The 12,345-nt window shown below is 38.3% G+C and overlaps 1 protein-coding gene and 1 long non-coding RNA gene across 4 annotated transcripts in view; both read right to left on the bottom strand.

Moving 5' to 3' along the window:
- Positions 1-12,345, bottom strand: part of LOC105455758 (disabled homolog 2-interacting protein) — a 290,985-nt gene that overhangs the window by 176,151 nt on the left and 102,489 nt on the right. The window lies entirely within an intron of this gene.
- LOC105455760 lies at positions 309-4,272 on the bottom strand. Of its 2 annotated transcripts, XR_975157.1 has the most exons (4): positions 4,168-4,272; positions 1,514-1,587; positions 1,140-1,372; positions 309-805 (listed from the first exon to the last, which is right to left on the bottom strand). It is a non-coding gene; the product is annotated as an uncharacterized LOC105455760 (long non-coding RNA). The 2 variants fall into 2 exon arrangements; XR_975156.1 differs by having other exon boundaries at positions 1,140-1,587.

The raw sequence follows: 12,345 nt of genomic DNA, 5'->3' as shown, positions 1-12,345 counted from the left end.
CTACTTCATCACAAAAATCAATGTAGCTACAGAATTCTAAACAAAGTATTTTTCAGAGTAACACATTCCGTTTTTAAAATATAACATTTTGTTATTATATTATGTAACACAATTCATTACATTTTTAAAAATTATCATTATTAGCGAATATAAAAATTTATTTAGAATCATAATAATTAAAGCTTTTTATTTAAAAAAAAATCAACATTTTATCAAACTTTTTATTTTTCATTAAATTATTAAAAAATTAAAAATTTTATAAAAATAATATAATTAAATATTATTTAATTATTAATAAAATTGTAGTAAATTATATTTATTATATTTTCATAACACAGAGATTTTAAAATAAATAGGAAATTGTAATAGGAAATTCTTATGTAAATTGGAAATATGACTCCGATACGATAAATCGATAATTAAAGGACTGTAGAGAAATAATGAATCAAAATATCAGGGCAACATTGCTCTCAATAGTGTATGTACATAGCTTTTATGAATGGATTGGCTTCTGGCTTTATTTCCTTTGAGCCTTTCAGATGAATTATCGGTTTATCAGCCTATAAACTATGTCCACGCCAGACGGAGGCGAGCCAAGCAGACAGATTTCATCTGTCGCCTCGTACCACCGAAGTCGCTTCCAATAGAGAATCTTCTGAGCCGTTCACAAAGGTGTCTATCGCTTTCAAAAGGCCACCTTTTCTCCGATCATCTGCGCTTTCTTTCCTCCGATCCGTTTCTCTGAACGATTCGATATCAAACCACTCGTCCCTACAATTGCAGCCGGAAGAACCGGATCTCTCTTCTATCAAATCAACATATCACATTATACAGACAGAAATGTAGTGGAGAAAACTGTAACGCGTCATGATGTCATCAAAAAGTATTCAATTCACTTCAATTTACAAATCAATTTAAAAGTAAATTTGGATACATGTATTTTTTTCACGGATTAAAATTTCGAAAGCTTTCAATATGCTTATTGAAACATGCAAACAGAATCAAACGAAATAAATTAATACTCTAAACAAAAATATTTGAACCGAGTTACGAGTAATTCGTTTAATAAATTATACGGCATTTGTTATTCTCTTACTAAATCAAAAGAATCTCCACGACGAGAGAATTCTAAATTCTACCTTTATCTTTTAATTGCCTCTCTTAATCGTCTCTTAAAACATTAGCTCAACTTCTCTGAATCCTTTGAGCTTTCATTAACTTGCGTAACTTTCTTATACTCTGCGTAAAAATGAAGGTAAAAGCGGAATTGACTCGACACACAGTGCACCCTTTCCATCCGATCTCTTATCAAGAAACTTAATTCCACGCCGACTGCGTCGCGGCTCGGAATTCGCGGCGGTCTAGAACTGAGCTGGGAAATACTAATTCTGTTAGTAAACTTCGAATGACTCCGCTTCTCCCTCGGCGTCTCGCATTTTGCGCCGACAAACTGGCACAATTCCTTTAATTGTCAGTCCTAATTGTTGCGAATACTCGAAAATCTTCTCTGTACCTCGTGTTACTCGAAAGCACGCGCGAGAATCCAGTTGATTAAATCCAATCGAGCGGGCGGATCGTTTTCCGATTCTAGAAAATTGAAATATGTGGAGCGTGCGAAACGGGACATATCTATATCGGAAACACGCGAGTCGCAAAGTCCGTCAATTTACGAATGGTAAGTGGTCGCGACGAACGACGTTTCGATTGCACTAGTGACAAACCGCGCCGGCTACGGCAAACAAGTCGCGTGCGTGTATCGCGATCCGCAAATTGATCGCGCGCGTACGCGGTGTCAATGAGAAACGATGTCATTGCCGCATAACATCCGACAATCGGTTAATTCAATCGCCCCTCAACCGCGATTTCTATCGCGAGCAAAATAATTTGATGTTAAGTGGCCGAGGGAATTGCTTTCGCTTTTTGCTCTTGTCCCTTTTATAAAAGGCTCTAAAAACGACGAAATTATTAGTATAACTTGATAAATATATACACACACACAAGTATGAAATCGTTCAGTACGTATACATAATAAAAGAGCAAATTATATCTAGAGAAGGAGAGAGAAGGAATAATTAAAAATCACGATTTAAAGGCAGAGAGATCTTAATGATACAATTATAATGTATCATATTACGAACAAGTTTAGCAAAAAATATTTAATGGAAAAATTAATTAACACGTTGATGAGTTATAATCCAACATTTCTACGAGTATTCCAGAACAATTATTTCCATCAATTAACGCATCGATTAGCAGCAGAGACGAGGAAGGGTGCTGGTTATAAGCGAGATTCGCTACCGTGTTGCTACATAGCAGCCAGTCAAAACATCTGGCGTAATCGGAATGTTGAACTCGAACAATTTCCTGGTTTTAATGGAACCAACATCGACGAACGCGACACGTTCATTTTCGTATAATTAATTTCTACCGTGGCTTCGCGCCATGAACGCCTTCTTCGAACCATCCTATTTTGTCTGAAAATAGTTCTTGTATTTACATTAAAAAAATGGGAATCAGTAAAATTTATCAGATTAATAACAAACTTTAAAAATAAATTCTGTTTTTCAGACAACAAGAATTTTATATGTAATGAGTTAGTCTTTTTTCAAAATTAAAAATTTTTTAATATGTCATGTTTTAATAGTTAAAAATTATAGATTAAATTTTTTTTTAATCTATCTTTGTAAAATATAAAATTTTGTAATTAATAATTCGTGAAGATGGCGAGGAAATCTGGTTTTGAAAATTATCTTATCGTATGGTATATTTGTTCGATCAGATAGGCATTTAAATAAATAAATAAAAGGTGGCGGATACCCGATCCGCACGACTGCGGCTGACACTTCCATTAAGAGAAAAAAAGAACTCGTTGCATCTGCAACGACAGAACACGCGAACGGCGGAACGGGCTTTGCTGCACAGTGGAAGCAATAAAGAGATAGGTCAATTACTTGCGTCTTACATAATAGGATGTGTAAACTTTTTGCTGCCCCCTAATTTATTTAATGTATACGCTCAATCTCTTATAAGTAGTTTTTAGACAATATTTTTAATATTAAAGATTTCTTTCATATATAATATTTTAGAAATTTTTATAAAAATTTATTAGTAAGAATTATATAATTATAACAATTTTATTAAAAATTTTTATGATTAATAGATGTATAATTTAATTAAATAATTTTAATTGAAAATGAATTAAAAGGTCGATCGTTTTACAACTGATATATGCAAGAATATGTTTAAAGTCATCTTAATATAAATATATCTATAATAAACAGATCTAAATTAGGAGTGGCCAACCCCTGATTTAGATCTATTTATTATAGGTATTTAATAACTTTAGTGGCACGCAAAGACATTTTCAATGGCACACCTAAAAAAGCACGTGCTGTCAGAATAAAAATTTAAAAAAACAAAAATAACGCAGTAAAATTACAACCGTACTCCAATCTATTTTTTACATTTACGCTCTCTGGCTGCGTTTGTTTGTTCATTTTCATGCTAAAGGCATTAGGCTGATATTTCACTGCAGGAGTACGTTCAGCAATTACATCCAGATTACTCTAGGGACTAAAGTAATTAAAAACAGCTTGTAATAATTTGAAATAAAGGTTATCGAAACAATATATTACAGACTTTTTTAAATTCTGCAGCACAGTCGCACGCCACGGATTTGTAACTTCCAAAATAGCACGCGAGCTAAAAAGGTTGACTACCCCTGATCTAAATTATGTGCATACACACATATTAGATGGTAGTGAGTAGTCAAGAGCTGATATTTATATATCATTATTACAAATCATATTCAGATTATCTGGTTTGAATATATTGTTAGACATCGAATATCCTGATGGAAATATCCCAAAGAATAAAACCGTATTGATCCATGAACTTTCCAATCTCTTTCTTTTCACAATTCAATTTCCGCTTAAACTGGTTGCAATTGCAAAAGACAATTTTATTCGCGATATTTAGTAGACCGTAAACGAGATCGATTCGATAAAGGACTCTCTGCAAGGTTAATAAAACGCAGCCATTCTACTAATGATATGGATATTCACTAATGATAGGATATTATAATTTGCCTTTCATAAATTATACATTTAAAAGTGCTCCTCAAAGTGTATTGATTCTACATTACATTTTCAGCATTGTGCGAGTTACCTGTGTAACACAGACTTCTCATCGTTGTCGGCGATACGTTAAAACAGATTTCAGTTTTTTCAACGGCATCGAAAAATTTGAAATGGAAGATGATGAAGATGATATATGTCCGAACGTCACGCTTGATTGATCAAGATATATCGATTAATCGCGCCGCCATAAGCATCGTATCGATATTTTTAATTGTCCGCATGAGTGATTCCACTGATGATCTTCTCATCCGATACCGATCTGACTTATAACAAGAAGCACTCACCCCGGCATGGATACTTCACACAGACGCGACTCTCACAATAACCCGATACACACGCACCTCGCGGAAACAGCCTGCTACAAGCTGGACTAATGGAATTGGCGCAGTCAATCGGACGCCGCGACGTTCTCTCATTTATCCGGTCGGCCGCGCAAAACGACCTTTTCCTCAACTTCTCTCTCAGTTTTCGAACACTACAGTGCAGCATTGAATTATAACACGGAAAGCACAATTTTATTAAACCGTACAAAAGATTGAAAGGGCATGTAAAGTCACAAACGTGAACCGAAAATTAAATGGCAACGAACGTAAATGGTACCCCGTACATTTAAAGCAATTAAAAAAAAATCCTCTCTCAAAGTTACGTAGGTTTTAGAGATGTATATGTTGCTTCGATATTTATTTCTTTACATAAAAAAATTTATCTTAGGTCCACACTTTTAAACTATTACAAGTCATCAAATTCTCGTTAATAAACATTGTTTTATTAAAATAAATTTATAAAATTTTATATAAATGTCTGGCAAGTTCTTCTACATGAAATTATGATAGTTAAACCTATGTCACATAATCTATACAAACATAAAATATATATCTACACAGAAAAATAGAACGTTAATTAATTTAGAATTTAACGATTTCAAAAGTCTTCGTAATTTAATAATTAGTTACGTCAATTTCCGAATCACTCAAATAATTATTCGTTTTCTCATGCACGTTTCTCAGTCTCTTTAATATACATTCGTCCGCAATAGATTTTCGTATCAAAGATACATATTCATCTTTTCTTTCATATAGTTTCGCAAAACGACTGTCGATCGTCTCTCTTGTCTTAACACAAAAGCCCCATAAATCCAGCGCCTGTCTCGAGAATATAAAAGCGGATCGACAGGATCGAGGAACAAATCGTAGGAAGAGACCGATAACGATTGCCTCGCGTCGATACGTGACAGAGCGAGATCGCGAGGGCTCTTCCCACGTGAGAATCAGCTTGCGAGTCAGTTTGCGAGCGAACTGAGCCATCCTAGTCTTCCTGCTCGCTCGGCGCATCGAGGATACTGGCGGAGAGGAGACTTCCCGAAGCAGCAACGGTGTGCCGCAACGTGTGTTTACGTCGACGGGCAGCAGCGTCGGTCGGTCTCCAGCTCTCGCGGCCGCCGGGGAGTGTAAGTGGGTAATGGAATGAGAAGAAAGCAGGACGGGGAAGACAGCCCGCGGTAGAAACTGCACCGCGCCGCGCCGCGCCGCGACTCATTTACCTACATCGATTTATTGCGACGAGGAGGGAGATTATATCTGCGAGCGGGATCTCTCGGCCAGCGCATTGCATCCGCGCGCGGTGGATCACGATTTAATTGGTCCCCGCCGCGAATCGATCTCGTAACAGTTTCCTTTCCCTGCCGCCCGCCCGTAGGGCCAGTCGCCCACGGCATAGAAGAAGAAGAGGGCCCGGAACGCATCGCATGCATCCTCCTCCTCCTCCTCCTCCTCCTCCTCCTCCTGCTTCCCTTCTGCGTCTACGTTGCGTCTGTACCACGCCACGCCGCCTAGAGCGACGATTTTCTGTTTAAGTGCGGCGAACACGCACCATCGGGCTACGCTCTCGGGGAAAGATAGCGCGTCGTTAGATTAATAATCAGCAATTTGCGCACGCCGGAAAGAATGGCGGCGTTGCTCCTTGCTTATGGATCATCTGTAAAGTGTGATGGATTGGATAATGTAATGCAAGAAGACGTGCGCTGCGCGGCGCACTCCGCTGCACCTCGGAGATAATAAAAATGATAAGGTTCCTCCTCTTTTTTTTACACTACAATTTCTGCACTATGGGAAAGTGATTCTCAGTATAATCTCGACTTTTTCTTCTCTATTAAAGGCACGACACATCTTGATTCCGAAATTAATTGCTGCTAATTCAAGACCGGAAATTCTCAGGGCTTATCTCGTATTTGAACGTTTTGTACGCGAATATAGGAGGAATGCCGTGATATACATATGTGTATTCTATGCGCATGCACGCGCTTATTTTCATCTCTATGCTTCGATATAGATTCCGCTGCACGTATTGCGGGTTAACATTTAGCACCCATTCACGTTGACGCGCGACAGGCACGTTCACCCGACGCACCAGTTAATAATGCTATGCACCCAATTATCTTTATGACATGCCGTCAAGATGCGTGTCATCTGGGACACACGCCATAGTAAAATTCCCAACTCGGCAAAATCCCCCAGAAAATCTTGACAGGCGGTTTCACCCGCCGGTCGGCAGCCCGTCTAATCCCAGTGAAAAGCATTCGCGTATACGCGCCGAATGAAATGCGTGATACACCTCACTGAACACGTACATACGTATGCCGGTGGGAAAATCGAGATAACGGCAGCTAAAGAATTATAAATATCAAAACGTCAAGATAATTACATTACTGTTATCAAATCCTATCTTGTAGTAAACGTGTATATCAATAAATTGTTTCGATAAAAATTTAACGACGACGATGGAATTATCTATTACAAGGCTATTAAGCTATTATCAGCATATGTACATTGTCCCAGAAAGTTTATTTATAAATAGCAAATCTTGCAATACCAACCAAGAGGAGAATAATAATTTTAATGTTATACAACATATGCGTTTAAATATTGCAGAACTCTTTCTCTAAGAAAATTCAAATATGCATAAAAATTTCACCATAATTAATTATTTACTATAATCGTGTATAAAAATTAAAAAATCGTGAACTATATATACAAAGGACGTCGGATGATAAAGGTCGTGAAACATACACCCGTCTTTCTAGTCAGAGATAAGTTAATAATATCATCTTGCTAATGCTATATTACGCTATATGTACCCACGACATGCGATTATCCTACCCGATTAAATTACCCAATTATTTCTACGACATAGCATTGGGATGCGTATCTAGCGTGCGTCAAGGTAAATTCCATACCGAGAAGAACCGGAGAAAATCTTGACGGCGTTTCATTCCGCCCCGTCTTCACCCACGCGAAGAGTGAAAAGAGTTAGATTCACATTAAAATACAGATAACGGCAAGTGAGTGAAATAAAGTTCGTTTTGTGTGTTAAACAACGTTATCGTTTTAATTTACCATTATTTGCAATAGTTGTACTTTATTATTATTTTATAGCAAAATTGCATTTTATTTGTTACCTTATTGTGACAAAAAGTAGTAATAATTCAAGAATTTTGCTGTCAATATGTTAATAAAGGAAACAAAAATAGATTATGATAAATAATTATTTCTTCGATAATAATCGTTAGAGAAACGCGGACACTAAATCTAAGCTACCTGTATACTTTTCCACCGTGCCTCTCGCAAGCGTTTGAAAAATTACGGATCGCCGTGTTTGTCTCACGGTTTCATGGTCGAGAGATACAAAAGGACGGCGAAACTCGACTGTCTTTTCGAGTGAACAAGTTAATATTATTGGCTTAATAATCCCGTATAGCGCATACGTTATCCGATTCACTGCGATCTACCTTGATTAAATTACCCAATTACTTGTTGGACGTGGCGTCAAGATGCATATCCAGCGTCAAGGTGAAGTCGCCTACCGAGCGAATCCGCAGAAAAGCTCGACGGTCGTCTCATTTCGCGGCCTGCGCCCACGCGCGCAATTGCGTGGTTAAGGCGAATTTATACGGTTCATTCTCCGCGGGCGATGCGAAATGAATGCGTCGAGTGAATGAGTTCTTATTTGAACGTACCGTCGGAAGTGGATTACCCGGCCGAGCTCTACGATATTTCCGCGAATTTTCGTAATTTGGCAAAAAAGTATCAAAATAAAAATTTAATTATATTAATTACTAGTAAATTACTTTTCGTATTATCGATATACAGATATAATTTAATTGTAAATTGCTCTACTGCGTTACGCAAATTTAACGTGCAAAATAAAATTCTTTCGAGCAAAACGAATGACCGTTTTTTGCGAAAGATGTCTGTAAAATTTATTCTTTTTCACATCAATACTAATTGTGGAAAGTGAACGGTGTAGTTTCGCTTTTAATCTTGGCCGCGAGAATAAATTTATGACGGTAAATCACGAGCGAGGATATCCCTTTCGACGCGTGCGATGTGCGGGCCGTATTGTATGTTAATAGCAATTATCCGAAGGGGATAGCAATTGACAATTGGCCTATGTGGCCACACTGAATAATGGCGCAAGTGCACCGCTCTCTCCTCACAGCGCACGCCACGCGCTGCGTCAGATGCAGAATCCTGTCGCAGGCTGTTCATGGTGGCGCCGGGATATCGCTTTAATACCATACCGTATCCGGACAAGAAAAGGAAGAGAAAGAGAAAGGGAGGAAGAAAGTGGACGGACACGTGTTAAGTACGCGATTAAATGACGGCCACCTCGTCGTCCTGCACGGACATAAGTTTACGGCGACATATGAGTTCACGGTAAGACGCTGCCGAGCAACGACGTAAATCCTAAAGGATCGCGCGCATTTGTTACCTCAGCCGGAACGAATGTAATAATGCGCGACGTTTCTGCGTCCGTCTCTTTCGTTTTTAGCGCACGATCTCTGAATCCTGCTACAAGTTACCGATCCCAATCCGAAGAAAAGCGACATTCATGAAAAAAAAATCAGCTTTCGTAGATAACATTTAAGAACTATTCAATCTTGTCGCATGAGAAAAATGCTTTAGAGAATCACAAAAAAGAAAGAGCAACGAGGGAGGGATTTTCTTTTAAATAAAATATAGTGCTATTGTTTTAAAAAACAAGAAAAATAAACTAACAATAAATACAATAAAGTATAAATCACAGCGATTCCTAATAAAGCTCCGAGCAAACAGAGGTTCAAAGCCAGAAGGAAATGGCCAGAAGCCATTTTACGCATCGAGAACCGTAATCGCTCTAGACCTGTCTATTGGTAGATTTCTAAAGGAAAGAGGGAGATATATTTTACATATATACATATATATACATATATATACATATATATATATATATATATACATATATATATGTAATATATTACGTATATCGTGCAGGCACAGCTTACCGCAGTAATGGACCAAAATATGAAGAGTCCCAGCGTGGATGCGGCTGTCGCACCAGGAAGCGGCGTCGACCTGCGGCTCGAAGAGAGAGAGGTCGAGGCCCTCCATATCGCTCTCGCCGCAGGAGTCGCTCAGGGGCTCGAAATTGCTCCCGTTGGTCCCCTCATCCTCGGTCGCCAACTCCTCGGAAAGGTTCTCGCCTCCGCCGCCGCCGCCTCCGCGGCATCGGGGCGTCAATGCCATTTTCGGTTGAATACTCTCTCGCGCGAAAACCGCAAAGTCCTCCTCACCCGCTCGCGCTGCCCGCTTAATAAGGCCCGCGATGCATGCGCTTGGTAAAACGCCGAACTTTTCTCACGGAGATATATCTCTCGTGCAGCATCAATTCTTCCACGGATTCTTCGCTCCTTCGTCGTGAAACCCACGTCCTCGCACACCTTCTCGCACTGCGAGCCTCACCTTTTCATTTCACGGTAACTCGCGTTCGTTCGTCTGGGGAGAATCGGTTGGATATTTCGTGTGTTGGAAATGGTATTCCTTCGTTCGTCGTGCGATGTGAGATATACATACAGAGTGTCCCACGGTCCTCGCATGAAATCTTAACGACAGATTTTTCATTCAAGTTGAATCCAATTCTTTTTTCTTTTTTGTCAAAAGAGATTTAATAAAACTTTATAAAAATTCAATTCTAAAATATAATTAATGTGACAAAAAATATTTCACGTAGAAAGTACAAACTTGAATTTATCGAAACATCTGTTATTAAGATTCGGACGCGCGACGACGGTAAGATACTATGTAAGATATGCAAAAAGTTGCTCCAGAAGCGGCAGGATACAAGAAAAGGGAAACATATCCACTGTTGATTAAATTAGTTCCTCGCACATCGCGTTCATCCTTTCATTACGCTCGTTCCACCGTTCAAAATTAACTGGACTTCTTTCGAACACCGAAAGGATATTTTATACGTTTGCGCAATACGAGGTACGTATATACGGCGATTCTTTCCGGGCGGAACGTAAGAATCGGTGTGAGTTTTAATCAGGCGTTCGTTTCTAATGGCTTTCATAAATTAGCCCCACGCCAGACTAATAACCGTCATAATAACTCCCACCGACGCGCACTGCCGATTTTTTCCATAAGTCACGCGCTCTACCATCCTAATTAGGCTCAGCTTCTAATTACTTGCCGACTGAATGCAAGAAGACGGAACAGGAACCTGAAATTGATCGATTTCGCGATCTGGGATTCTAAACTGCTGTTGACGTGACGCGTTTAATGCAACGATTATCATAACGCATAAATGCTAACTTTCAAATGCATTAATAATTTATTAACGTATTTTTTCGAGAATGTTTTTTTTTGTATAAATATATAACTTCTCAGAAAATAAATTATAAAAAAATACAATTTTATAAAATAAAGTTTTCTTATTCCCTATAATTAAAAATGTTCCGATTTCACGCTCTACAAGATAATATTTGCTAACCCGTCTCAGGAGGTCCCTATTTAATTAACCGAGCTTGTAATTAATTGCATGTTGCCTGTCCATCTTTTGCACGACACGTTGAAGAAGAGTTGTGAGATAACCATGAACAAAAAGTCATAAGCCAAATAAAAAAGTTGTTGCAGATAATAAAAGTTACTCATTTAAATTTACAACAATAATATTAATAATTTTCTGTTAATATTAGTATCAGACGAAATATAATTAAAAAAATTGTCACATGATAATATATTATTCTTTTGTCAAAGGTTCGCTTTAAATTCGTAACAGAATAGTTGAACCAAATCGAGAAAAAAAATTTTTCCTTCACGGGAAGTATTAAACATTATTTTACCAATTTAATAATAAAACATAAATAAATTTAAAATTATACTGCAATTTTATTGATATAATCGATAGAAATAGCTGAAAACTGTAAATAAAAAAATATATTCTGTTTAACGTTAATTGTACCAGCATACATGACACAGAATTAAAACGTCGAGACGTGTACCAATTAATTAAGGGTGACAGACAGGCGCGACAGCTTCAAACCTATAATCTTCGATCTGGTCTACTTGTATGAATTCATTGAGCATGACAAAGTTGTCCGTAAGGAGTCTACCGTGTCAAATGCGCGTGAGGCGACATGCGCGAGAAGGAAAGCGGGGCCGCACGTTCTCCCGACGCTCGCTTTCTCGGGCAAGCGGCCAGCCCGTGCCAACCTGTCATTACGAATCTTTCAAGTTCAAGAGCGCGCTGAAGGAACTCACTTTCCCGCTGTCATCCACTGATCACGAGACATATGTAGGGACAAAAGATCGGTGTGCCGCTTTTCTCGTGCGCGTTTTTCTTTCTTATCTTATTTTTTTCAAATGTATTTTTCATTTCGCGCACAAATGTTTATTAAAAATTTTTAATTTAATTAATTTTCAGATTATTAATTTTTTTCACATTTACAACGTTCGGTGTATAAATATAATTTTTGATATACGCGTAAAGTTTCTCTCTCAACCATGTCGAATTGTGGATGCGTGAACGTTTCAGTGCGAAACAGTGGAAATAGGCATAGAGCGAAAGGGTTAAGCAGGAATGAGACATTAATTATCTCGCGGTTCTCGCGCGCGCGCGAGCCAGATATAAATTATGACACTGGCGCGTTCCACTATCTCTCCAGTACCGATAAATTATTTACACGTATTTACGCGACGCAACTTCCCGAGGGACTCGCAGATAAAAGCGAAAAAACCAGTTTCGCGAAAAAAAAAAAGAGGAAAATGTTAACGACGCTGACATAAAGGATTCGCATACCAACCGGCCAAATACCGACGTATTTATATCCGACAAACATCTAATACGCAATCGTTAGTCATACGTACGAAGGACACCCGATCCAGTCTGC

Source organism: Wasmannia auropunctata, unplaced genomic scaffold, assembly GCF_000956235.1.
Source record: "Wasmannia auropunctata unplaced genomic scaffold, wasmannia.A_1.0 LD335844.1, whole genome shotgun sequence".
Taxonomy (NCBI): Eukaryota; Metazoa; Arthropoda; class Insecta; order Hymenoptera; family Formicidae; genus Wasmannia; species Wasmannia auropunctata.
This window is presented reverse-complemented; position numbering and strand designations above follow the sequence as displayed.